The 24,221-nt window shown below is 38.9% G+C and overlaps 1 long non-coding RNA gene and 1 other non-coding gene across 2 annotated transcripts in view; both read right to left on the bottom strand.

Moving 5' to 3' along the window:
- LOC138842790 (uncharacterized) overlaps window positions 1-24,221 on the bottom strand; it is a 398,664-nt gene that overhangs the window by 343,620 nt on the left and 30,823 nt on the right. Inside the window, exon 2 of the long non-coding RNA XR_011377671.1 lies at window positions 7,707-7,818. This is a non-coding gene — a long non-coding RNA (uncharacterized lncRNA). The remainder of the gene's footprint in view (window positions 1-7,706; window positions 7,819-24,221) is intronic.
- Window positions 5,937-6,040, bottom strand: LOC115844918 (U6 spliceosomal RNA). Its single transcript, XR_004036264.1, has one exon. It is a non-coding gene; the product is annotated as a U6 spliceosomal RNA (small nuclear RNA).

Genomic DNA, 24,221 nt, shown 5'->3' with positions numbered 1-24,221 from the left:
ACTCATGAGTATATGGTCAATTAATACTTAACAAAGGAGCCAAGAACATGCAATGCAGTGGGGAAAAGGTAGTCTATTTAATAAATAATGTTGAGAAAACTGGATATCCACAAGCAAAAGAATGAAACTGGACCCCTATATTACACCACTCACAAAAATACCTCAAAATGGATGAAAGACTTGAATGTAAGACCTGAAACTATAAAACTCCTAGAAGAAAACATAGGGGAAAATCTCCATGACATTGGTCTTGGAAATAATTTTTTGGATTTGACACCAAAAGCAAGAAGAAACAAGTGGGACTACATCAAATTAAAAAGATTCTCCACAACAAAGGAAACCATTGACAAAATGAAAAGGCAACCTATGGTATTGGAGAAAACATTTGCAAACCACATATCTGATAAGGGGTTAATATCCAAGATATACAAGGAGCTCATACAACTCAACACCAAAACACCAAAAAGCCCAATTAAAAATGAGAAACCCACATGAACAGACATTTTCCCAAAGAAGATATACAAATGGTCAATAGGTACATGAAAAAGTTCTCATCACTAATCATCAGGGAAGTACCAAAAAAAAAGAGATGTATCGCCTCACATCTATTAGGATGTCTATTATCAAAAAGACAAGAGATTACAAATGCTGGCAAAGATGTGGAGAACAGTGAACGCTTGTACACTGTTGGTAGGAATAAAAACTGGTACAGCCGCTATGGAAAGCAGTATGGAGGTTCCACAAGGAATTAAAAAGAGAACTGCCACATGATCCAGCAACCCCACTTCCGGACATATATCTAAAGGAAGCAAAATCATTATCTCAAAGACATCTGTACTCCCATGTTCACTGTAGCATTATTCACAACAGCCAAGGTAAGGAAACAACCTAAGTGTCCATCAAAGGATAAATGGATAAAGAAAATGTGATACATACACACACGCATGCACTCAGGCACACACACACACACACACACAAACACACACACAGTGGAATATTATTGAGCCTTTAAAAAGAAGGAAATCCTGCCATTTGTGAAACATGGATAAACCTGGAGGGCATTATGCTAAATGAAGTAAGTCAGACAGAGAAAGATAAATACTTCATAATAACACATATATGGACTCTAAAAACAAATTTTTTTTGAACTAATAGAAACAGAGAGTAGAATGGTGGTTGTCAGGGGTTGGGGGTGGAGGAAATAGGGAGAGGTTGGTAAAAGCACACAAAATTTCAGTCATAAGGTGAATAAGTTCTGAGGATCTAATGTATAACACAGTTATTATGTTGATAATACTGCATGGTATAATTGAAATTTGCTAAAAGGATAGAATTTGCGTTCTCACCCCTCCAAAAGAGGTAAATATGTGAGGTGTTAATTAACTTGAAAGTAGAAATCCTTTCACAATGTATTTGTATATCAAATAATCACACTGTACACTTTAAATATATTATAATTTTGTGCCATTTTACCTCAATAAAGCTAGGGGAAAAGTAATGAGTATGCATTATAGTACTTATAAATAGAGGCAAATATGTGACAAAAGATAGCACAAATGACTGGGTGTAAAGTAAAAGTATTTAGGAATCTTAATCTGTAAAGTGTTACAATATTATTTTAAAGGTATACTGTGAAAAGGTAAAGACGTATATTATAAACCATACAGCAATCACTAATGAAAACACAAAGAGTTTTTTTTTACCTAATTAGTAAAAAAAAAAAAAAATGGAGGTAACATGGAAACTTAAAAAGATTCTAATTCCATGTTATAACAGCAGAGTTGTGCATTTTCAGCAAAGACTATATGCTTCAAAAGCCTAAAATATTTACCAACTGGCCCTTTACAGAAATGATTTGTTGACTCTTGGTCTATACGTTCCTATTTAAGTCAAAGATTCTCAAATTGGACTTCAGAAAGATAGCTGAATGTGATATCCAAGGAACCCACCTCAAATATAAAGACCTGGGTAAGTTAAAAGTGGAAGACAGGAACAGTTATGTCATATAAACATTAATTGTAAGCAAGCTGGGATGGCTAAGACAATGTGAGACGAGGCAGACTTCATAACAAGTATTACCGCCAGAGATAAAAAGTAAGGATAAAGTGATTAATTCATAAAAAAATAGCAATTTTAAATGTGCTTACATCTAATAACAGATTCAAAATATATGAAGCAAAAACAACTGAAATGAGAAACAGACAAATCCACAATTATGAAAAGAGGTTTCAATACTCCTCAATCAGTAACTGATAGACAAGACAGGCAGAAAATTAGTAAGCATAAAGAGCATTTCAACAGCATTATCAACAAGCTCGACATAACTGGTATTAATGAATATTACATCCCAAAACAGCAGAGTACACATTCATGTGTTGCTCGAACATACACCAATGTTAGTTTCAGTCAGCACAGTTATCAGTAGCAGATACTTGTAGCTCAAAAGGGTCCTTGGGGTTTACAGACCCCAAGACTGTGATTTCCTTTTCACTTCCTGGAATTCTGTACTGTTTCTGTTGTACAACATGGGGGCAACCGGAAGCCTCATTGGTGGTCTGTCGTACCAACTATCATTTCTCTAAAAGTGACTCTTTCCATTGGGACTATCCCCCTTGAATTTTATGAGGGTTCATAGCACAAGCATGTAAAACATCAATACTAATTATACATTTAGCAGTAGGAGCAATAAAAATGGTGCACAACGGCGGTCCAAACAGCCCCACCCAGGTGGTTATGGCGCCTTCTGTCATAAGCAGTAAACAAGACAGTCTCTCCGTCTCTCTTCCCCGTCTCCTCCACCAGAGAGTGAGAAGTAGCCATGCTATGGTCGCGTACCTACCTGGTTGTCTATGTGACCAGGTACAGAAACTGCTCGGTTTGGGGATAAATAAGCCTTGTGGTTTGGCGCACTTAGCAGGAATGTTCAGGGATGCTCAGTGCCCATGGTAGACTGCCTGTCCTAACATAGAGTAATAAAGTAAGCAGCTATTGATATGAGAACTGATGGGCAAATAGGCCAATGGAACAAAAGAGCAAACTCAGAGAAGACCATGTATATGTGAGAATTTAATATACGATAAATACAGAAATACAGCACCACGAATCAAAGGTGAAAGGGTGGGTTGTTTTGTATATAATATTAGGGAGAAACTAAAATTGTATCCCTAAATAGCATCACATATAAAAATACAATACAGATAGATTAATGAAAGATAAAATAGAAAATCAATAGAAGAAAGTGTCAGAATTTATAGTTGTGATTTAGAGGTGGGGAAGAATTCTTTTTGAAATACTTGAAAAGCAGAAATCCTCAGGCATAAATGTGTTAACTATCATTACATCAAAACTAATTATTTTTGTTTAATGGAGAAGAATACGGATAGCGTCAGTGGAGAAATGACAGATTGTAAGAAAATATTTGCAATATCTAAAACTGACAAGGTACAAATATATAAGAAGTTCCTTTAAGTCCACAAGAGACAGACAACCCAAGAGAAAAAATGGGCCAAAATATGAATGGGTGATTAAAATAGAATGAACCACAAGGACTAATAGGCCAGTGAGGAGAGGTTCACTCTCAGTGGTAATCACAGACACAAAGGAAAACAATCATGAAATATCATTGTACCTCTGTTAATGGGATTAAAATGTAAAACTAGGCAATCCCGACTATTGGCAGAACATAGGGATATAAGAACCAACATGTACTCCTACAGAGAGAAGAATGGTGAAGCATTCTCGAGAGCTACCTGTGGGCATTTAGTCAAATCAAGTTTACACACACTTTGTGACCCAGCAGTTACACTCCCAGGAATGTAGCAAATTCTTCCAGAGACCCACAAGCAACATACATTAAAATGTCCATCATCACCTTGCTTACTGTGATAGGGATTCAGAGCAAGCTGAGTGTCCATCACCAACCGAGTGGACAGATCGGATCTGGTGGATACACATGGAGTTTTAGGAAACTTTAGAAAGAATGGACTAGATGTTCACGGGACCCCATGGTTGGCATTTCATTGCTGAGTTAAAGAAGTAAAATGAGGTCTATAATTTACCATGACTTCCTTAAATTAAAAAAAACAGGCACCCAAAGCACAACCTATTTTGTAAGACTACATATAATCAAATGACACATATGAAATATATTCATATGTTTGCCAATGGTGAATGAAAAAAATGAAAGTTGATAATGTGGACAAATAAGGGGAAAAAAGACAGAGAAAGAGAAAGAAGGAAGGAAGGAAGGAAGGGAGAGAGGGAAGGAGGGAGGGAGGGCAGGAAGGAGAGGAGAGGGGAGAGGAAAAATGAAAAAGAAAGGGAGGGAGGAAGGAAGAAAAGTCAAAGAAAGAAAGTTCTTTTTCTTTTGAAATAGTTTGAGGGAAATGGATTCAAATAGAGGTAACAACATAAGGGAAAGCACACAGGCAGGAAAGCCTAAGTCTGCAAAAACAAAGGCAATAACCCAATTTGGATGGAACATCAGAGTGTTTCAAGAGGAGCAGCAGAAGATAAGCCTGGAAGGGTAAGTTGGTAAGCTGAATTTGTCTATTTTTATTTGTTTTTATCTAAAAACTAAGATATATGCTTTACTCGTATATAATATATGGATTGAACCTGGAACTCAGGCTCACAATTGAAGATATTTGTGATCCACATGAAAGGAAATTTTTAAAAAGAGCCAAATTCTGTCATTTCTCCTAAAATCTATCCTAATTCTCTTCTGTCTCAGTGCAGCTAATATCTATGGCACTTCCTATGGCTCTGTGATGTCATTTCCTTTTGCAGCTATTAGTTCCCTGCAGTGTTTGTGCTTTACTCAACACAGGCCGTCTGATAACAGATGTGATGCCCAGCTGTGTCTATATACCAACCACAGAGCGTTCATTAATAACAATTATTAAGTACTTTATGATACAAATTGAGCCTGTAGCAATAGAGAAAACATCCAGCCATTTGTTTTATGGCCTCTTGTCAGGGTGAACTATAAATCCCCATTATCTCAACATTATCAGCACTGGAAAATGGATCTAAGCATGAGTCATAAATAAAACTACCAACAGCTCAATCATTCTGGAAAGAACAGAGCATAAATTAACACTTGACGATGTAATGTTATATATGAACTTAAATAATAGCTCAAGCCTTCCTGTCGGCTAGTTACGCAAATTATTGTTTTTAAGACTTACATTGGTAGTTGCACGGCTGGCATATTCATTTGGGCACACAATTAGAGTTCAATAAATATGGAGTCCAGACACTGCCCTCCCATAACGCAACAGCTCCCACTAATGATGTATGAAGAACAGTGAAAATGATGAGAGAAAATTTCAACTGACAGAATGTCTCTTAGGATTACAGGGAGTAGGGAAAAAAATCACATTTTCTCTGAATACTACATCTCATAGGAGAAATCATTAAATTTGGGAAGATGGATAGAAGAGGAGCCACAAAAACTGTATGCATTACTGGTTCCTGGGTGGTAGTCCAATGGATTTTCAGCCAATCGTAAAAATATTTATTTAGTTACCGCTCTGTTTTGGGTCCAAGCTATCTTAAGTGATGAAGACAGAAGAGAAAGATAAACAGAACACATGAATGTAAGTTTTGAAAGAAAAATAGCCAATAAACTCTCTAGGAACCAAAGACATGCAAATGAAAACCATGAGATATTATTTTTCATGTTTTAAAAGTTAATTCCCAGTATTGGGGAGGAGACAGTGAAATAGGAAATCCAATCATTTGCTAAAAGGCATCCGAAGGGGTTCAAACCTAGACGGCCATTGGGCAACATCTACAAAGGGCTCTAAAAGTGTCCATTACTTTTTTAAAATTAAGGTATAATTGACACACAACATTACATGAGTTTCAGCTACAACACATGGTGATTTGACGTTTGTATAAAATGTGAAATGATCACCATCTAGCTGACATCCAAATATATAGAACGTTTAACGAATGTGCATGTCATCCTTGCACAAGAGCCATGCTTATCTGTGTATTGTTCCAATTTTAGTAGATGTGCTGCCAAAGTGGGCACCAGTGTCCACCTACCTCTGACCAGTAAAAGATTCTAATTCTGAAAAATTTTTCACGTACCAAATTAGCGCCATTTATAATGGCTAAAAAAGAAATAGCAAATGATAAGATTCACTAGAGAAATGGCAGAATAGCTAAAATAAAGTCTGTAAGGAAAGGGTTAAATAACTCATGGTTCACCCGTATGATGAACTACTGTGTTGCCCTCAACAATTATTTTGTGAAGATTATTTAATATGAAAGTGTCCACCGAGCACTTTAAATATGTTGTAAAATGTTATGTATATTATAATTTCAATTATTAAAATATTATGAAGTTTTTACACACGTTTATACATGCACCCATATAAAAGGCTAGAAGAAACACCCTAAAATAGTAAAAGTTTTTTTCCACTTGATGGTACTATGAATATTTTTTATCATCTTAATAATTTTCTATATTTCTAAAAATTTTTTTCAGCAGGACAGAGCATTTACAGCACATCTGGCGAGTAAGGATTTCAATTCACATTCTTTCCCAGGCCTTCTATAACCTGTATCTAATGGACCCGTCCAACTTGTCTTTCACAAAGTTTAACATAAAACTGGTCAAACGCATTTTCTCACTGCCCCCAAATCATGCTCTGCTTTCCAAATCAGCCGTCATTCAAGTTCCATTTCACATGTGTGCTCAAGGCAACAAAACGATATGAACAGCATGAAAGCTGGAATCTTAATGAACTCAGTCTCTACCTGGAATCACACAGAAGCAGAAATACCTCACCCATCAAAAGTCATTACAAACCCCCACCAAAAAAACAAAACAAAACAATCTTTTCCTTACATCTCTTCAAGCACATCAAAAGGAAATCCAACCCTCACCTACACCCACACCACTCAGAGCGCACTGTGCCTCCAACAGCTCCCGCAGGTCCCGGCTACGCCAGGTCTCTTCCCCATCCCCGCACAACTTTCCTCGCCGCCTTCTAACTTCCTCTTCTCTAAGATTCCTCTGACCTCTTTGTGTATGTCCTCTCTCTTTCCCACATCACATCTTTTGTCTCTGACCAGTCTCCAGATTGGCAAAAGCAGAACTATGAGGCGGTGAGCCTCTGTTTCCACGTCTGCAAAGAAGGTAAAATAATAAACCCTGTCCTACCATATCTTAAGATGTAGGTTCAAATATTTTAAAACTGGAAAGCATTGTACATGTCGTGGCTATCATACCCCCTTTTCTCATTCATGCAATAAGCCTTACTAGTATGCAACCGGTACTCTGCCAGCACTCTGGAAGTTATACTTGATTATTCTCTCTGTATGCCTTCCTTAACTGAATCCATCGTTAATTCAATTTTTTTCCTCCAAAATACATCTCAAGTCACCCATGGTTCTTCGTGTCCATTAGCACCAATCTAACCCAAGTACCCGTGCTCTCTCACTTAGACTACTGAATTGACCCCTGACTTACCTTCCCATCCACTCTTACCCCTCTACCATATTACCTACCCCTACAGGAGCCAAACGTTTTCTTAAGCAAAAGTAATCATTTCTAAGAGTCAGAATGTCCATTGGTTTCTTTAATAGACATGATAGGTCCAGTTATTTGGGGAGCACACACATAATGAAACTCATACATAACAGCATAAGAGTACAAAAGAGAAACTAGAACCCATGAAAGGGATACTTACTTGCCAGAGAACTCTGCAGCTCTGTGCAGTGGGAGGAGAGACGTCTACAGAGAGCCCCCTCTGATGCACACAGGTGCGTTTCCTCCTTGGATGTGTGACATACAGGAGACGCCTATCAAAGCAATTCATTGAATACACTGAAATTGACAAATTGCTTATTCAACTTAACAAAAGACATGTGAACACATTAAATTGTTTTTCCCATGGATGACTACACTAGTGACGTTGGTAAACCAGGCATGCACTCTGTTTGAACTAAGTGCCTCAACAGCTTCTTACTGTGCTTAGAATAAAATCTTCGCCCCTTACCGTTGACCTCCAAGCCTGTGCATGACACGGCCCCTTCCTGCTCTCCAGCCAATCTCTCCATGACTTATTATGCTTGCTGACTTGTTATTTCTTTACTGTTTCAGCTTTTCCCGTACTTGTGTGGTGCCATTCCATCTGCCCTATTCTTCACCTGAATAATTTCCACAGGAATTCAACTATGTTGAAGCATGTATGTCAAACTGATGTTAGGATTTGACAGGAACGTATTTGCATACATAGCTGAGGAGGCTCCTGGGACAATGCTCCTATTAGGGTAGGAAGCATCCAGCTACTGAAATGAGCTCAACACATCAGCACTATTCACTGAAATAAAAAAGTGATTCTGAGACTGGCATGGGTCTATTGCTAGGATTTGTTTCATTTCAATCCCACGGACTGAGAGACCTGTAATTTAAAGATTGTCGTGAAAAATCAGTAATGGCTTTTTCTCTTCTGAGAAACAGGTTCACTATATAAAGAAAAATAAGTTGAATCCCTACTGTGTTAGGTACTGTTAGTCACTTGTTCAATGCTCACTTCCCCCTTCTTCTTTGCTGACTGAACTTTGATTTTATTTGAGGCGTCACTGTGTCAGGCTACATGCTTGCTTCTGCATCCTCCCTGAAAGCTCATAGTGTCTGGGTGGCTAATGACACACATGCAGGACGTTCCTGGGAGAGATTATGTTTTTTGGGGGGAATGGAATGGATGTACCTAACAAAGTCTTTCCCCCTTTCCCATGCTTTCCTCCCTTGAATGTGGACATGATGTCTGGATCCCCCGCAGCCATCTGCTAACCATGAGATGACAAACATGAAGCAAAGGTCAAGAGATTCACAGAGATGTTGACCTGATGCCACCAAGCTCCTGAACAACTCTATCATGCATTTATTTCCAATTCTCCATGACCCTCCCCCATGTATTCCTGAGAGAATCAAACATGTTCATGAAGTCTAAATAGCTGCTCTATTTTTGTCTTCAAGGACCTACTGCTGCGTATGTGACCGCATGCTCCAGCAAAGCTAGAAAGCCCTCAAAGTTCCAAAACCTCATGGTGATTTGTGAAGCAAAAGGGACTATCTCTTTCCTTACATGTCTCATATTAAGTGTAAAATGGTAATTGAGACATTTTCCTGAAAACTTCATTTCCAAATAAGCAGCAATTATAGGAAGGGCAGTGTCCAGCTAAGAACAAGGTAATGAATTCTGGAAGTGGAGACATGGCCAGAGCCCGTAAGTGAGGGAAGTTTTAGTCCACCCCCATCCTCAGTCCACGAATCATCAAGTGATGGAATATAATCAGTAGTGATATCAACGTCCTAAATAACACAAATAATAGGGTATCTCTAATTGATATTTATTAAACTCTTTATTCTTAAAGAAGTGTCCATGGGGCTTCCCTGGTGGCGCAGTGGTTGAGAGTCCGCCTGCCGATGCAGGGGACAGGGGTTCGTTCCCCGGTCCGGGAAGATCCCACATGCCGCGGAGCGGCTGGGCCCGTGAGCCATGGCCGCTGAGCCTGCGCGTCCGGAGCCTGTGCTCCACAATGGGAGAAGCCACAACAGTGAGAGGCCCGCGTACTGCAAAAAGAAAAAAATCAACAAAAAAAGCAAGAGACAACAAATGCTGCTTAGGGTGTGGAGAAAAGGGAACCCTTGAGCACTGTTGTCAGGAATGTAAATTGGTGCGGCCACTGTGGAAAATAGTATGGAGGCGCCTCAAAAAAATTAAGCTATGATAATTTTTATTATATGATCCAGCAATTACATTTCTGGGTGTATACCTGAAAGAAATGAAATCATGATATCAAAGAGCTATCTGCACCCCCATGTTCATCACAGCATTATTCACGATAGCCAAAATATGGAAACAATCTCAGTTGTTCTATGGGTATCTATATTTCAAACAATCATTAAGTAAAAAATGATGACATTCTAAGGTATAATTTTCACAGGCTGCCATTATGTGTGGAAGAATTAGGGAGGTGTGACAAGATGTTAAAAAGATCTTTCCTTGTGGCTGAATGCTCAGAGCTTAGGATAAAGGTAACAGATGCCCATACATTCTAGAGAGGCGCTACACACACACAGCACGACTCGCTGAAAAGTGGCCAAACTGGCCTTATGACCATCACCCTCAAAAGCCTATATAACATAAGGCTAGAGATTCATCGAAGGAAAAAATTCTTTGAAGAATATTCATAGGAGAAGAGAAAGTAATGTCATTTTCCATTTCTCCCTAGAGCTAAAAGGTATTGACCCAGCAATTAGTGAGCACTCATCACGTGTTAAAATTACACTAAGTTCTGTAAAAGATTTATCTCATTTAATTATCACAGTACTACTATGAGGTGAACACCTGCACCTGCCTGACCCTGAGAGCGAGCACCTCTGTAAATTTCATGCCCCTGGCTGCCTCTCTGCTTCACCCTAGTCCTGGCCTCACCAGAGAGAAATGAATACTAAAATGAAAACAAAATCCCACACTCCCCAGTCTCTCAGACTCTGCACCCAACTTAGGTTCTAGCCATTGGATCCACTGGAGTGATATTTGGAAGATGGAAGTGAACAAAGGCTGCTACACTTTGCTGTTTATGCTGGCAGGTAACGTCCTGAACATATGAGAATCAAGATGCAGTGGTGGCAGCCAGACTTGGCATCCCAGTGCCTAGTCCCCAGCTCCACGAGTGTCAAGAGGCATTTGTGACAAAGACGGTGGCTTTCTGATCCCTGGATTGCAGCTCTAGTGTTGTGCCCTTGAGCTCAACAATTTCAACCCTCAACTCCATTCTGCAGCAATTCCAATTATTTTGAAGCACCTAATTTTCCATATTAAGGCCATTTCTGCCTAAGAGACCCAGAGTGGTTTCTGTTTCATGCACTGAACCCTAACAGCAACAATGGATAAAGAATAACACTGGTATTTGATTTTTTTTTTTTTTGCTTTGCCCTAATAGACACATGAAATGCATTACCTACATAGAGTCAAGCCTTTCCCATCTGGAACTCACTCTGTTATCATAAGCCAAAATAGCTACGGAGGGAGGGGCAGGTGGTACTCAACATCCAGGCACCAAGAGCTGACATGTTCTTAGCTTTCCATTAAAGGCAGCTCTAGGGAAAGATGCCATCCTGATGATCTAAGTCAGATCACCCTGAAAACTATTTGCTCCGCCCTCAACACCAGTGCCACACACACTTTCCCAAATTACTGATCTTCAGGTGTCCTTTGTAAAAAATTAATAAACAGAAATCTCAATTAAGTAGAACTGGGAGACCAGAAGGGGGAGCTCTCATGCCCTGTGACCATAGCAGAGCCCAACAGGAAGATGAAAGACACTTCTTTCCTGGTGAGGACTCAGCCAATGAAAAGCCATGGACTCTTTGTTTACTCCAGCCCTCCCAGCTTCCTTTTTTTTCCCCCCTATAAAAGGGTTCTCCTTCCCTTGAAATGGGGGGACATGCACATGGCTCGCCATGGTTGCAGCCCCTTAATTGCAATTCTCTACTCATCTTGAATAAACCCATCTTTGTTGAAAAAATATCTGGCAGTCCATCTGCTTCAGGTCAAAACCATCTTGGCCATATCTCTGATCCTCCCAGGGTCAGCTCTTAAGTCTCCCTACTGAGCACCCTACCCTGTACTTGACCCTGGCTGTCCCTTAGAACTCTACCTCTTGGGCACATATAAATCCTTGTTCATTCACTGCTTCTATTACACCCAACCCTGTGCATCCTAGTATTTATCCTGCCAACCTGCATGCTGAGGCAGTAATACTCCCATTACTACTTTTGGTTTAGGAAGGGAAATCACCAGAAATTTGTAATAAATAACAAAGCAGTGATGTTTTTGGCAGGACTCTGGCCTTCTCTCAGCAGGCTATTTTTTTGCCCTGCAAGGCAGTTTAATCATAACCTTAATGATGTCTCCCCACTGCTTAATGTGGGGCTGCCCTTGTCTCCAGAGCCAGGTGCAGTGTGGACACATGGGCGCCCTGGGGCTTCTACATGCTTTGAGTTGTCAAGCTCGGTTCTTGGAAAGCTGCTAATTTCCTCTGAGGTAATTTGACTGTGATTAAGTTAAGCTGCCACCAGGTGGACATTGGAGCCTTAGTTAAGCCGTTTTAATCTCAGTAGCCAGAGTCCCGATAGGCATAATAAAATGAAGAGAGAACGTAGTTTGATTTCCACTTAATTGTGTTTAAAAAAAATAAACAAAAAAGAAAAAAATGGTAGTTTAGCATACTAAACAGAATTAAAATAGAGTAGTATAAATATATCTCACTCATGTATTTAACCAATATTTATTGAGTAACTGCAATGTGAACAAGATGGCTCTAGAATCAGGGATGGGGCAGACAACACAAAAAAACCAAGCACCTGACTTCACAGAGTTTACGTCATGGGGGTAAAACAAACAACACACAAACAGATAAAAATACATATTTCTCCTATATAACATTATAAATTATGATACATGATACCATAGTATATAATGATATATTATGATATAATGATAATGATATACATAGTATATCCCCATGCACACCAGCCTATAAAGACAGATAAGATCACAATAATGATAACCTAGATTTTACTGACTCTCCCTGACCCACAAATCTATCCATGAAAGATCTTATTACCCTATAGAATTCCCTTTGTTCCCAACCCTGAAGTTTTTCTGGAATTTTTTAGTACATATCTCAAATATGCTTGTACATTGTCTGGTCAGTAATTTCAGTCAGCTACCACGTGGTTGACACAAGCCACAATTAATGTTTATGCTGTGTACCCATCACCCACCAGGCACCATTGCCCCTACCACACACAAATGCTTTCATCTTCTCCTATTTACTGGTCAAAAAAACATTTACTAAACACCTACTTTGATCCAGTAGGAGAAAGGGAACCCTCTTGTACTGTTGCAGGAAATAAGACAGCTATGTCTCTGTCCTCATAGAGCTTATAACCTTGTGGTGAAGAAAGACGAGGAAAAGAAATATACTATGAGTGAGTGCAGCTAAAAGTACAGAATACCATGGAATCATCTAAAAGGGGAAGTTAAAAAAGGATAGATGCTCATAGAGCAGGCTTCTAAACAAAGTCACGTGTAGATTGAGACTTAGACGACTAACAGGAGTTAACTAGGTGAACAGTATGTGCAAGAGTGTTCTCTGCAGAGGGAACAGCACACGTGCCATTCTGAGACAGGACCCATTCCAGGCAGAGTCGTCTCCTGCCCCGCACTTCTGTCCATGTCCCAGAACACTCCAGACATGAACCATGAGCCTAGAAGAAGTTAACAGCAACTGGATATAACTTCCCACCTAAAACAGATAAAGATCAAGACAGATAATGAAATAATGGTCCTAAAGACATTAGGCATCAAGGGACAATGACTGCTGAGTGATGAGAAATAAACAAGCTTAGCCCTATTATTGCTCAGTCTACTTCCTGGAGAGAGCTCGGGGAAGGAACCCCAGCAGAGCCCAGCACCCGCCTTGAATTAAGGAAACAGAGTTAAATAAGAGATGGGAGGGACAGAAAAAATATTGGAAGAAATAAGGACTATACATTATCCAAATTTTATGAAAACTACAATTCCACTGCTCCAAGGAATCTCAACAAATCTTAAGCTCAAGAAATGTGAAGAAAACTACACCATGACAAATTGCTTAAAACCGGTAAGTAGAAAATCTAGTAGTTATATACAAAAGAACATATGTCATAAGGATGGTAACAGATTATTCATTAATAACAATACAAGCCAGAAGTACTTCAAAGTACTGAAAGAAAAAAACTTTGATCCTACATTTCTTTACCCAGTGAAAATATCTTTCAAAAATGAGTATGAAATAAAAACTATTTCAGACATTAAAAATCTGAAAGAATTCATTACTAGAAGACCTGCTCTACAAGAAAAGTTAAAGAAATTGTTTCAAGCAAATCAGTAAAAAAAAAAAAAAAAAAAAAAAATCCAGATAATAGGCCCAATCCATATAAAAAGCACCAGAAATGGAAACTATATAGGTATATGTTAAGATAATTTTCTTATTATTTAAATACTTTTAAGAAATATGATACTGTTTAAAGCAAAAATAATAACAATATACTATGTGTTTTATAACATCTATAGAAGTAAAAAGTTTGTTAAAAATAACACAAAGGCTGACAAAAAGCACATGAAAGGATGCTCAACATCACAAATTACCAGAGAAATGCAAATCAAAACTACAATGACGTATCACCTCACACTGGTCAAAATGGCCATTATCAGAAAATCTACAAACAATAAATGCTGGAGAGGGTGTGGAGAAAAGGGAACCCTCTTGCACTGTTGGTGGGAATGTAAATTGATACAGGCACTATGAAGAACAGTATGGAGGTTCCCTAAAAAACTAAAATTAGAATTACCATGTGATCCAGCAATTCCACTCCTGGGCATATACCCTGAGAAAACCATAATTCAAAAAGAGTCATGTACCACAATGTTCATTGCAGCTCTATTTACAATAGCCAGGACATGGAAGCAACCTAAGTGTCCATCGACAGAAGAATGGATAAAGAAGATGTGGTAGATATATACAATGGAACATTATCCAGCCATAAAAAAGGAGGAAATAATGCCATTTGCAGCAACATGGATGGACCTAGAGATTATCATACTAAGTGAAGTTAAGTCAGACAGAGAAAGACAAATATGATATCACTCATATGTGGAATCTAATTTTTTTTTAATGATATATGTTAACTTATGTAACAAAACAGAAACAGACTCACAGATTTCGAAAACAAACTTATGGTTACCAAAGGAGAAACGTGGGTGGGGGGAGGGATAAATTAGGAGCTTGGGATTAACATACATACACTACTATATATGAAACAGATAACCAACAAGGACCTACTGTAGAGCACAGGGAACTCTACTCAATACTCTGTAATGATCTTTATGGGAAAAGAATCTGAAAAAGAATGAATACATGTATATGTATAACTGAATCCCTATGCTGTACACCCGAAACTAACACAACACTATAAATCAACTATACTCCAATAAAATTTTAAAAAATAATAACACAAAGGCTGAGAAGAGAGAAATGGAAATATACTGTGGTAAAACTCTTATACTCTACATATAATAGGTTATCACTGGAAGGTAGACTATGACAAGTTAAAGGTCCAGATTATGACGCAGCTAAAATAACAAAGACATATAGCTAATACATTACAAAGATATTAAATGGAATTATAATAAATAATTCAAAGGAAGGCAGAAAAATATGAAAAGGGGGAATAATTGATAGAACAAATAGAAAACATATAGTAAGACAGTAGATTTAAATCCAGCCATCAATAATTAAATTAAGTGTAAGTGGTCTAAACACCTGAATTAAAAGACAGGGATCCTCAGATTGAATAAAAATGAATAAAACAAGAAACAACATATTATTCAGTTATCCAAAAACCTTAACTATAAAACAAAAGTAGATGAAAATCAAAAGGATAGGGAAAGATATAACACTAATCAAAAGAAAGTTGGAGTGGCAATATTAACATAAAACAAAGTAGATTTCATAGGAAACAATATTATCAGAAATAAAGAGCTCATTTAATAATATTAAATGGATTAATTTATCAAGAGGATATAAAAATCCTAAAAAATTTTTATGCACCTAAAAAATTTTCCAAAACTATAAAGAAAAAAGCAGAGAGAACACAAGGATGTATAGACAAATCCACAATTATACTTGGAGGCGTCAATGCTGCTCTCTCAATAACTGATAGAACAACTAGACCAAAAATAAGTAAGGATATAGTAAGGATATAGCAATGAATTTGATCTAATTGACATTTATAGAACACCTCACCTAACAACAGCAGAATACATATTCTTTCCAAGTGCATACAGAACACATACCAAGGCAGATCATATTCTGGGCCATAATATGATAGATTTTAAAGTATTCACAGCATACAAAACATGTTCTCTGACCACAGTGAAAGTAAATTAGAAATGAATTGCAGAAAGATATATGGAAAATTCCCCAAATATTTGGAAGCTGGTAACACACTGCTAATATGTACACTGATCAGGGAAGGAATCAATAGTGAAACTAGAAAGTATTTGGAACTGAAAGTATTATATATAATGTATCACATATATAATACACATACACACATCATATTATATCAAAATTTGTGAGATACAGCTAACACAGTAGTAAGAGGGAAATCTATAGCACTAAATATCCATCTCAGAAAAGAAAAAAGTCTCAAATCAATGACTTCAGCTTCCACCTTAAGGAACCTGGGGCTCAAAGCGTTTGCTCTGTGCTCCTACAAATCCATGCAGCAGACAGTACATTGTACTCAGAATCACTCTCCTTTCAGACCCTGAGGCTCTCTTTCTAATTCAGGTCAAGCTTGTAGGCCAGGTTCCCTTTCCCTAGGGATGAGCACCCTCTGGGAATCCCTAACATTTCACACTCCAAGCTACATCTCATAGTTTCTTTACTAGGTTGCCAAACATTGAATGACTTATCTGAACTCCTCGTAAGACTCCCACCTTCCACATTTTTTTTCAACATCTTTATTGGAGTATAATTGCTTTACAATGGTGTGTTAGTTCCTGCTTTACAACAAAGTGAATCAGCTATACGTATACACATATCCCCATATCTCCTCCCTCTTGCATCTCCCTCCCACCCTCCCTATCCCACCCCTCTAGGTGGTCACAAAGCTGATCTCCCTGTGCTATGTGGCTGCTTCCCACTAGCTATCTATTTTACATTTGGTAGTGTATATACGTCCATGCCACTCTCTCACTTCGTCCCAGCTTACCCTTCCCCGTGGTGGCACATATATACAATGGAATATTTCTCAGCCATAAAAAGAAATGAAATTGAGTTATTTGTAGTGAGGTGGATGGACCTAGAGTCTGTCATACAGAGTGAAGTAAGTCAGAAACAGAAAAACAAATACCATATGCTAACACATAAATATGGAATTTACCTTCCACATTTAAAGGGAAATGCAATTAAACTTTTAAAAAAATAGAAATAATTACCCGCTAAATTTATCAATCATTGCTTAATCTACCCCTGGTTTTCCCTGCAGGCTTGCATTGAATAATTTCTTCACTTCAGCTAAATCTGTAGACCTCGGTTAAAAGGCCCTCTGTGCATAGATGCACGATTCTGATTTTTTAGCATTTTCATCAGTTTTCTCTCTGCAGTCTTTCTCCTTTAGAGCCTTTAATTCTCCTGATAAGAGTATATAATTTTGGCTTTTGTTATGCATCCTTTCCCAAGAACTCTGAGACCCAGGTTGTGGAAGGCTGGGATGGAATCCTGATAGACAATGAGGATGGCTCTTCAGGTGTGAAGGGGAGAGGGCAGGAGGACAGGCCATATTCACTCCCATGGGAAATCTCATCTTGCCTCGAGAATTCTAAGATATACGTAGCAAGTAGACAGCAGGGATCCATTGCTCTAGTTAACCACTCGCTAAGTCTCCATTTCCAACTGGGAAGAGAACACAGACTCTTAACCATGCACTATAATCCTTCCTTATAACCTCAAAGTCTGCCATTAGTCTGTTTATTACAAAATTCTGATTACCTTCAGATACTGATAGTATCAATCACATGCCAACAAATAACCTTAATTTCATATACAATTGAATGTGCTACTCATTACAGAAAACATCTGAGATCCACTGAAAAATTCTGTTTTAATCTGTCTTCATCTTTCATTCTTTTTCATAATTTTTTTTTACCCAGAGATCTCTTGGGCTTTAATCTGTAATATAAATTTTCTGTGCCATGTAATGGTCTGATGTGTAAAAAACACTCCCTCAGTTAATCCTAACATCCCCCAGAAATCTGATTTCCCTGCTTTCCTTGGGTGTCTCCGTCTTCCCTGGGCAAACACAAAGACTCACCACCCTATCCTAATACCTCTTTTCTTCTCCCCTTCACCCTCATAACACTTGCAGCAGCCAGACCAATCTACCAGCAATGAATCATCTTCAGTTTACCATCACAACCAACACTGCAAATGGATAAAAGACAAACATATCATAATATAATAACACAACAATCCCTTCTTACGCATGTTTCTTTGGACGGAGGGAAAGCCAGCCTCTTGTTCTGCCCAATAGTCCACCCTCTATGCCCCACAGTCCCCATCAGATATGGGAAATTTCAATACGTTGCTTAAGTTTACCTTTTAAACATTAAAAGTGCAGCTCCCTGGTAATGTTTATGGTTCAGCTTCTTTTGAAAAGTTATGTCCTTGTTCTGTTACAAATTCAAGGTTATATGAATTTTAAAACAGATTTAAGTGGAACATGAATATACTTTGAAACAAACGCAAACCTCAGGAAAGGTTTGAAAGAACCTCAGAATCTTTATATATGTAACCTCAAAATTAACCCACTGGTAATGGTTAATCAGAACATGAAACTGCAAGCTGACCATGCCTGGGTGTCTGGCACTGTGGACTGAGCAGCCTCAACTTTTTCCAGTACCATAAGGACTCTGGTCCCAAGATTCTGGCCTTAGAATCTTGATATTCAAGAAAATTCCTTGACAATATGAATATTGAAAATCTAATAGAATTTTCCTATTAGAATCCGTTGCATTTCTATACACTAATGATGAACTAAGAGAAAGAGAAATTAAGGAAACAATCCCATTTACAATTGCATCAAAAAGAATACTTAGGAATAAATCTAATTAAGGAGGTAAAAGACCAGTACTCATAAAACTTTAAGACACTGATGAAAGAAATAGAAGACAACACAAACAGATGGACAGATATACTACTTTCATGGATTAAGAACTAATATTGTTAAGATGACCATACTACCCAAGGCAATCTACATATTCAATGCAATCCCTATCAAAATGCCAATGGTGTTTTTCACAGAACTAGAACAAACAATTTTAAAACTTGAACGGAAACACAAAAGACCCCAAAGAGCCAAAATAATCTTGAGAAAGAAGAACAGAGCTGGAAGAATCACATTCTCTGACTTCAGAGTATACTACGAAGTTACAGTAATCAAAACAATATGGTACTGGCACAAAAGCAGAAATGTAGATCAATGGAACAGAATAGAAAGCCCAGAAATAAACTTACACACTTATGGCCAATTAATCTATGACAAAGGAAGCAAGAACATACAGTGGAGAAAAGACAATCTGTTCTTTAAATGGTGCTGGGAAAGCTGCACAGCCACATGTAAAAGAATTAAATTAGAACAATTTCTCACATATATAAAAGTAAACTCAAAATTGTTTAAAGACCTAAATGTAAGACCGGAAACCATAAAACTAACAGAAGAAAACATAGGCAGAACACTCTTTTACATAAATCATGGCAATATTTTTTTGGATCTGTCTCCTAAAGCAAAGGAAACAAAAGCAAAAATAAACAAATGGGACCTAATTAAACTTAAAAGCATTTGCACAGAAAAGGAAACCATCAAGAAAAGGCCAATCCTATTTACAGATGAGGAAACTGAGGCACAGAGAAGTTAAAGAGCTTTCCCATGGTCATATAGATAGGAAGTGTAAGAGCTGGGATTGAAACCCAAACCATCTTGCTTCAAAGCCCACATGCTTTCACATTTGACCTCTATACTGAACAATATGATGACCAAATTTTTAATGGTACAGACAAGAATCAAAGGCAAAAAGGAAGGAAAGAAGGAAAGAAAGGATATAGGAAAGAAAGAAGTCTAAGTAGGAGTTGAAAGTCTTCAAGGATTAGAAAGAATCTGTAAGGTGAGGAGTAGAAATCGGAAATCAGATATGAGGGACCAAGACCACCCAGGAATAAAGGAACAATGTGCAGAGACACAGAGATGAGAATAGATAAGACATGTTCCAGAGACAGAACTACCACATCAGTGATACACTCACTCGAAATGAATTTTGACCTTCTGGATCAGTCTGAAGAATCGGTGCTCCATCTTACCTGTCCTCTCTCATCCCTCCACCATGCCCCAGAAACATACACACCTGATTTCCCATGGAAGTTACGCAACCATGTTCACAGTTCACTGGGAAATAGAAGAATGCAAATTGTTGATAAACACTGCCCTGTAAGTCAAGGCCAGCAGAATCCAACAGAGAACAGATACTAACTCACAACTCTCTCCTTCCGCTTTAGTAGAAAAACTGGATTACGTCTCCCATATTATTGGCAAACTGATAGAGCTTAAATCTCTATTCTCTCTTCTGAATGTCCTGGAGCCTAGATCTTTACTGACTTTTAGCCTGGAAATGACAGCCAACAGCTCTGGCAGTCATGTCATCACTGGGCCTAGAGTAAGTATAACCAAGTTATAAGAGAGTGATCTGGTTCACTCACTGAATACAAGGGTAGAGAAGAATTAAACCAGATGATTGAATAAAATGAAATATTAAAGTGCTTGGTATAATGACTGGCCCATAGTAAGGGCTCAAAAATGATAACTGCTATCATTAGCAACAGCAGCTAGATAACTTGGGAAATTCAACTCATGAAATCATCACCATACCATCAGCATTTTATTATCCAGCCCACAGAATACTGAAGTTCTTATAGAAAAATAACATTCAGACCACTCTTGGAAGAAGGCATAATTGCTTCTACCTTGGACACTCAATTCCTATCCTTCAAGATCCTTTCCAATGTGCATGCCTAGGATGGTACCCAGGACAGCAGGTTCTGTGACCCCTCAAGTTACGCCTTGGTGCTCTGCTTCATAACTCAGGACTACCTAGCACAGATGAATGGCTGCAAAAAACCGATTTGGTCCCAGGCTTGGAAGCTTTTTTCTTTAACCACAGGTTTCAATTCCTGATTTTCTTCTAATAAGGGGGAGTAGAGAAGAAACCGGGAGCTTTCAAGTCAAGCAGATGTGGATGAAGCAATTACACTGAGGAGTGTCAGGATGAGTGTGGCAGGAGAGGATTCCGCTTGGGCACAGGCACAGCTGCTGCTTTAATTGTATCTGCAAAGCTACCAGAGATCACACGCTACAGTTAAGATTCTAGAGCTTCCAGAGAAACGGGCACTGGTCCTATTGAGGGACTGAGGTGAGCTCGTCTACGAAAGAGCTTTCCTTTAGTGAACTGGACACACCCATGCTCCTCTGATACAGTGCTTTTTGGATTCCTAAGACCACACAAGACTTCTCTCAAGCCCTGTGGAAGAGGGGGTCCCAGAAGTCCTGGGCTGTGTTGTGCTTGAACGGTCAGGGTCAAATTCCAGCTCCAGTACAGATTTTGGCTTGAAAGTTGCCAGAAATACCTACAAGGGTCTCACATAGGCTGCACTGATGATCACACTCCGCACTGGAGATTCCCACCAGGGAGCAGGAATCATTCCATGGGCACCGGATGCTAAGGAGACAAGAAGAAGAAATCTGTGCTTCCCATATGGATGAGGCCCTTTCATCAGGTCTTTATAAATTAATGATCAGCATTAAGTCAACAGAGTGGGTGGAGTGGCTGTTCTCCAGTGTGGAACCGGGTAAGCTACAATTCATGAAGTCTGTTAGATGTGCAGGCCTCTGACAAGTTTGAGAGGAAAAGGTGAGGAGATGCAGTGATCAAGGACTTTAAGATGGGAAAGGCTAGTATGCAGAGGATGAACAGCTGTGTTCCATTTCCTCTGATGACACCATCAGAAGGATGGGCTGAGCTGCAGCAGGAGTGCCCAGGTGAGTATCCCAGCAACTCCAGCAAGCCTGCATCCCCGCCACCCCTCAACTCCGCTGTGTTCATGGCTTCCTTGAATGCCACACTCATTGCCTCTCTCCTTGCAGTGATTCCTGCTGGCAGGGCGGTGAGAAGCCCCCAATGCTGAGAAAATGTCAAGGAGAAATCTACAATTATTGCGTTTCCAGGACTCTGGCAAGTCTGTCCTCCAGATCTCCAGCTCTCATGGTTTCTCTTTGGAGATGCCCAGCACCTGGTGGGCAGGTTCCGACTAGCAGGTGATGCAACTCAATCCATCCGGATGCTGAGTTCTCATGCTGCCTCCACCACCTACCAGTTCTATTCCCCCTGAGAACTCCGTGCTCAGACAGTAATAACCAGCTGTCAGATTGGGTTTTATACTAGTTATAAATTAATGTTTTAATTGGTTTTATTTCCAGTCGAATGTGGAGAATGGGGCAAGGGATGGATCCCAACAGGATTTCAGAAAATCATTTTATTTCACTCTATCACAGCATCGTAGAAGAGTTACACTAAAATAAAATGCGGACACCCCATCTCCCCTGCCTGCATGGCATGCCTGCATATCAAAGTAATAAACTTTCCATTTCAGTGGGGGAATGAAGCTATTTGTCAGTTCCAATGTCAAGAATGAATGCAATTCAAATTCTCCAGCCATTTATTTCAACAATTCTCTACTCTACAGCTGAAATAACTTAAGAAATAGCTGTTCACTCAACGTAAAACTTGCAAACCTGGTTCCACAAGACATCGTTCTAAAAAAAAAATAGTGAATCTGCAAGGGCTGCTGGGTAAGACACTCCATCCATCTTGGTACAATGGTAACGCCCAAGACCACTGGAGCCACGCCACCACCATCCTGGGCTGGGAGAAACATCCCAGTGGGTCAATCTCTTCACTTCCCTCTTCATTACCATCATGATAATTGCTGCCATTTCCTCATAAACATTCACGATTCATCATCTTTCCTCTTTAAACCTGATGCGTTGATGACATCCACATCCAGAAGAATTAGAAATAATGATAAAATTTTTCATTTCACCCTTGACAAGTCCCTATTGCAGATGGCTACAGAAGACAAACCTGAGTGGCAGCAGGAGAATGGCTTTGTGTGGCTGGTGGGGTGAGGAGGAAGCTCCTGGGAAACCTGTTGATAGAAAGTATGAGGCATCCATGTTCCGTGTCCGGCCTGGGGCTGAGCACCACACCTAGATGTTTGGAATGATCTTCCAGTGTTCAGGAAGCCTCCCCTCCACTTCCCACTCACTACCTTAACAGGAAGCATTTGAAAATGAAGAGTGCCCATATGGGAACATATGTATATGTATAACTGATTCACTTTGTTATAAAGCAGAAACTAACACACCATTGTAAAGCAATTATACTCCAATAAAGATGTAAAGAAAAAAAAAAGATAATGAAGAGTGCCAAGAGCCTGAAAAATGTTGTCTACTGAAAAACCAAATTTTTCACTTCTCATTAAAACTAGTAGCAAACATTCATATACTCTATAGCACATACTACATACCAGATTCTAAAGCATTTTACACATATAAACTTGCTTAGCCCTCCTTACAATCCTAGGAGGTAAATGTTATCAATATTCCCATATGAGAAAACTGAGGTTTGCTGACCTGGCCAAAGGCCCAGAGTTTTCAAATTATGGCACTGAAATTGGATCTCGGGTACCTGTCCCAGAGCCTATGCTCTTAACCAGCACAGTAAGTGCCCTCTCTCAAAACTGCATCTTACTGAAATTCTCGGAGGACATTTTCTGAGAATTGGGTGTTCCTGGCAGTCGTTTCAGTGAGGTTCTGCCTAAAGGTAGAAGAGTAATTCCCAGTCACCTACACATGTTTAAAGCTGTTTTCCAAATACAGTTAACCCTTGAACAAGGCAGGGGTTAGGGGCGCCAACCCTGCGCACAGTGGATCCGCGGATTTGACCAGCCTCAGACAGTATAGTACCGTACTATTTACTCTTGAAAAAAATGTGTGTAGTGAGGTGGGATGAATTGGGAGATTGGGACTGACATATACACACTACTACGCATACAACAGATAGCTAATGAGAACCTACTGTATAGCACAGGGAACTCTACTCGATGCTCTGTACTGACCTAAATGGGAAGGAAATCTAAAAGAGAGTGGATATGTGTATACGAATGACTGATTCACTTTGCTATAGAACAAGAAACATTACAACATTGTAAAGCAACTATACTCCAATAAAAATTAATAAAAAATAAAAATAAAATAGATAACCAACAAGGACCTACTGTACAGCATGGGGAACTCTGCTCAATACTCTGTAATAACCTAAATGGGGAAGTAATTTGAAAAAGAATAGACACGTGTATATGTATAACTGAATCAATTTGCTGTACACCTGAAACTAACACAACATTGTTAATCAGCTCTACTCCAATATAAAATAAATTTTTTTTTAAAAGAAATACATACAAAAAATTTT

The sequence above is a fragment of the Globicephala melas genome, chromosome 8, assembly GCF_963455315.2.
Source record: "Globicephala melas chromosome 8, mGloMel1.2, whole genome shotgun sequence".
NCBI lineage: Eukaryota > Metazoa > Chordata > Mammalia > Artiodactyla > Delphinidae > Globicephala > Globicephala melas.
The sequence above is the reverse complement of the archived record's forward strand: the minus strand, read 5'-3'. Positions and strand labels throughout refer to the sequence as shown.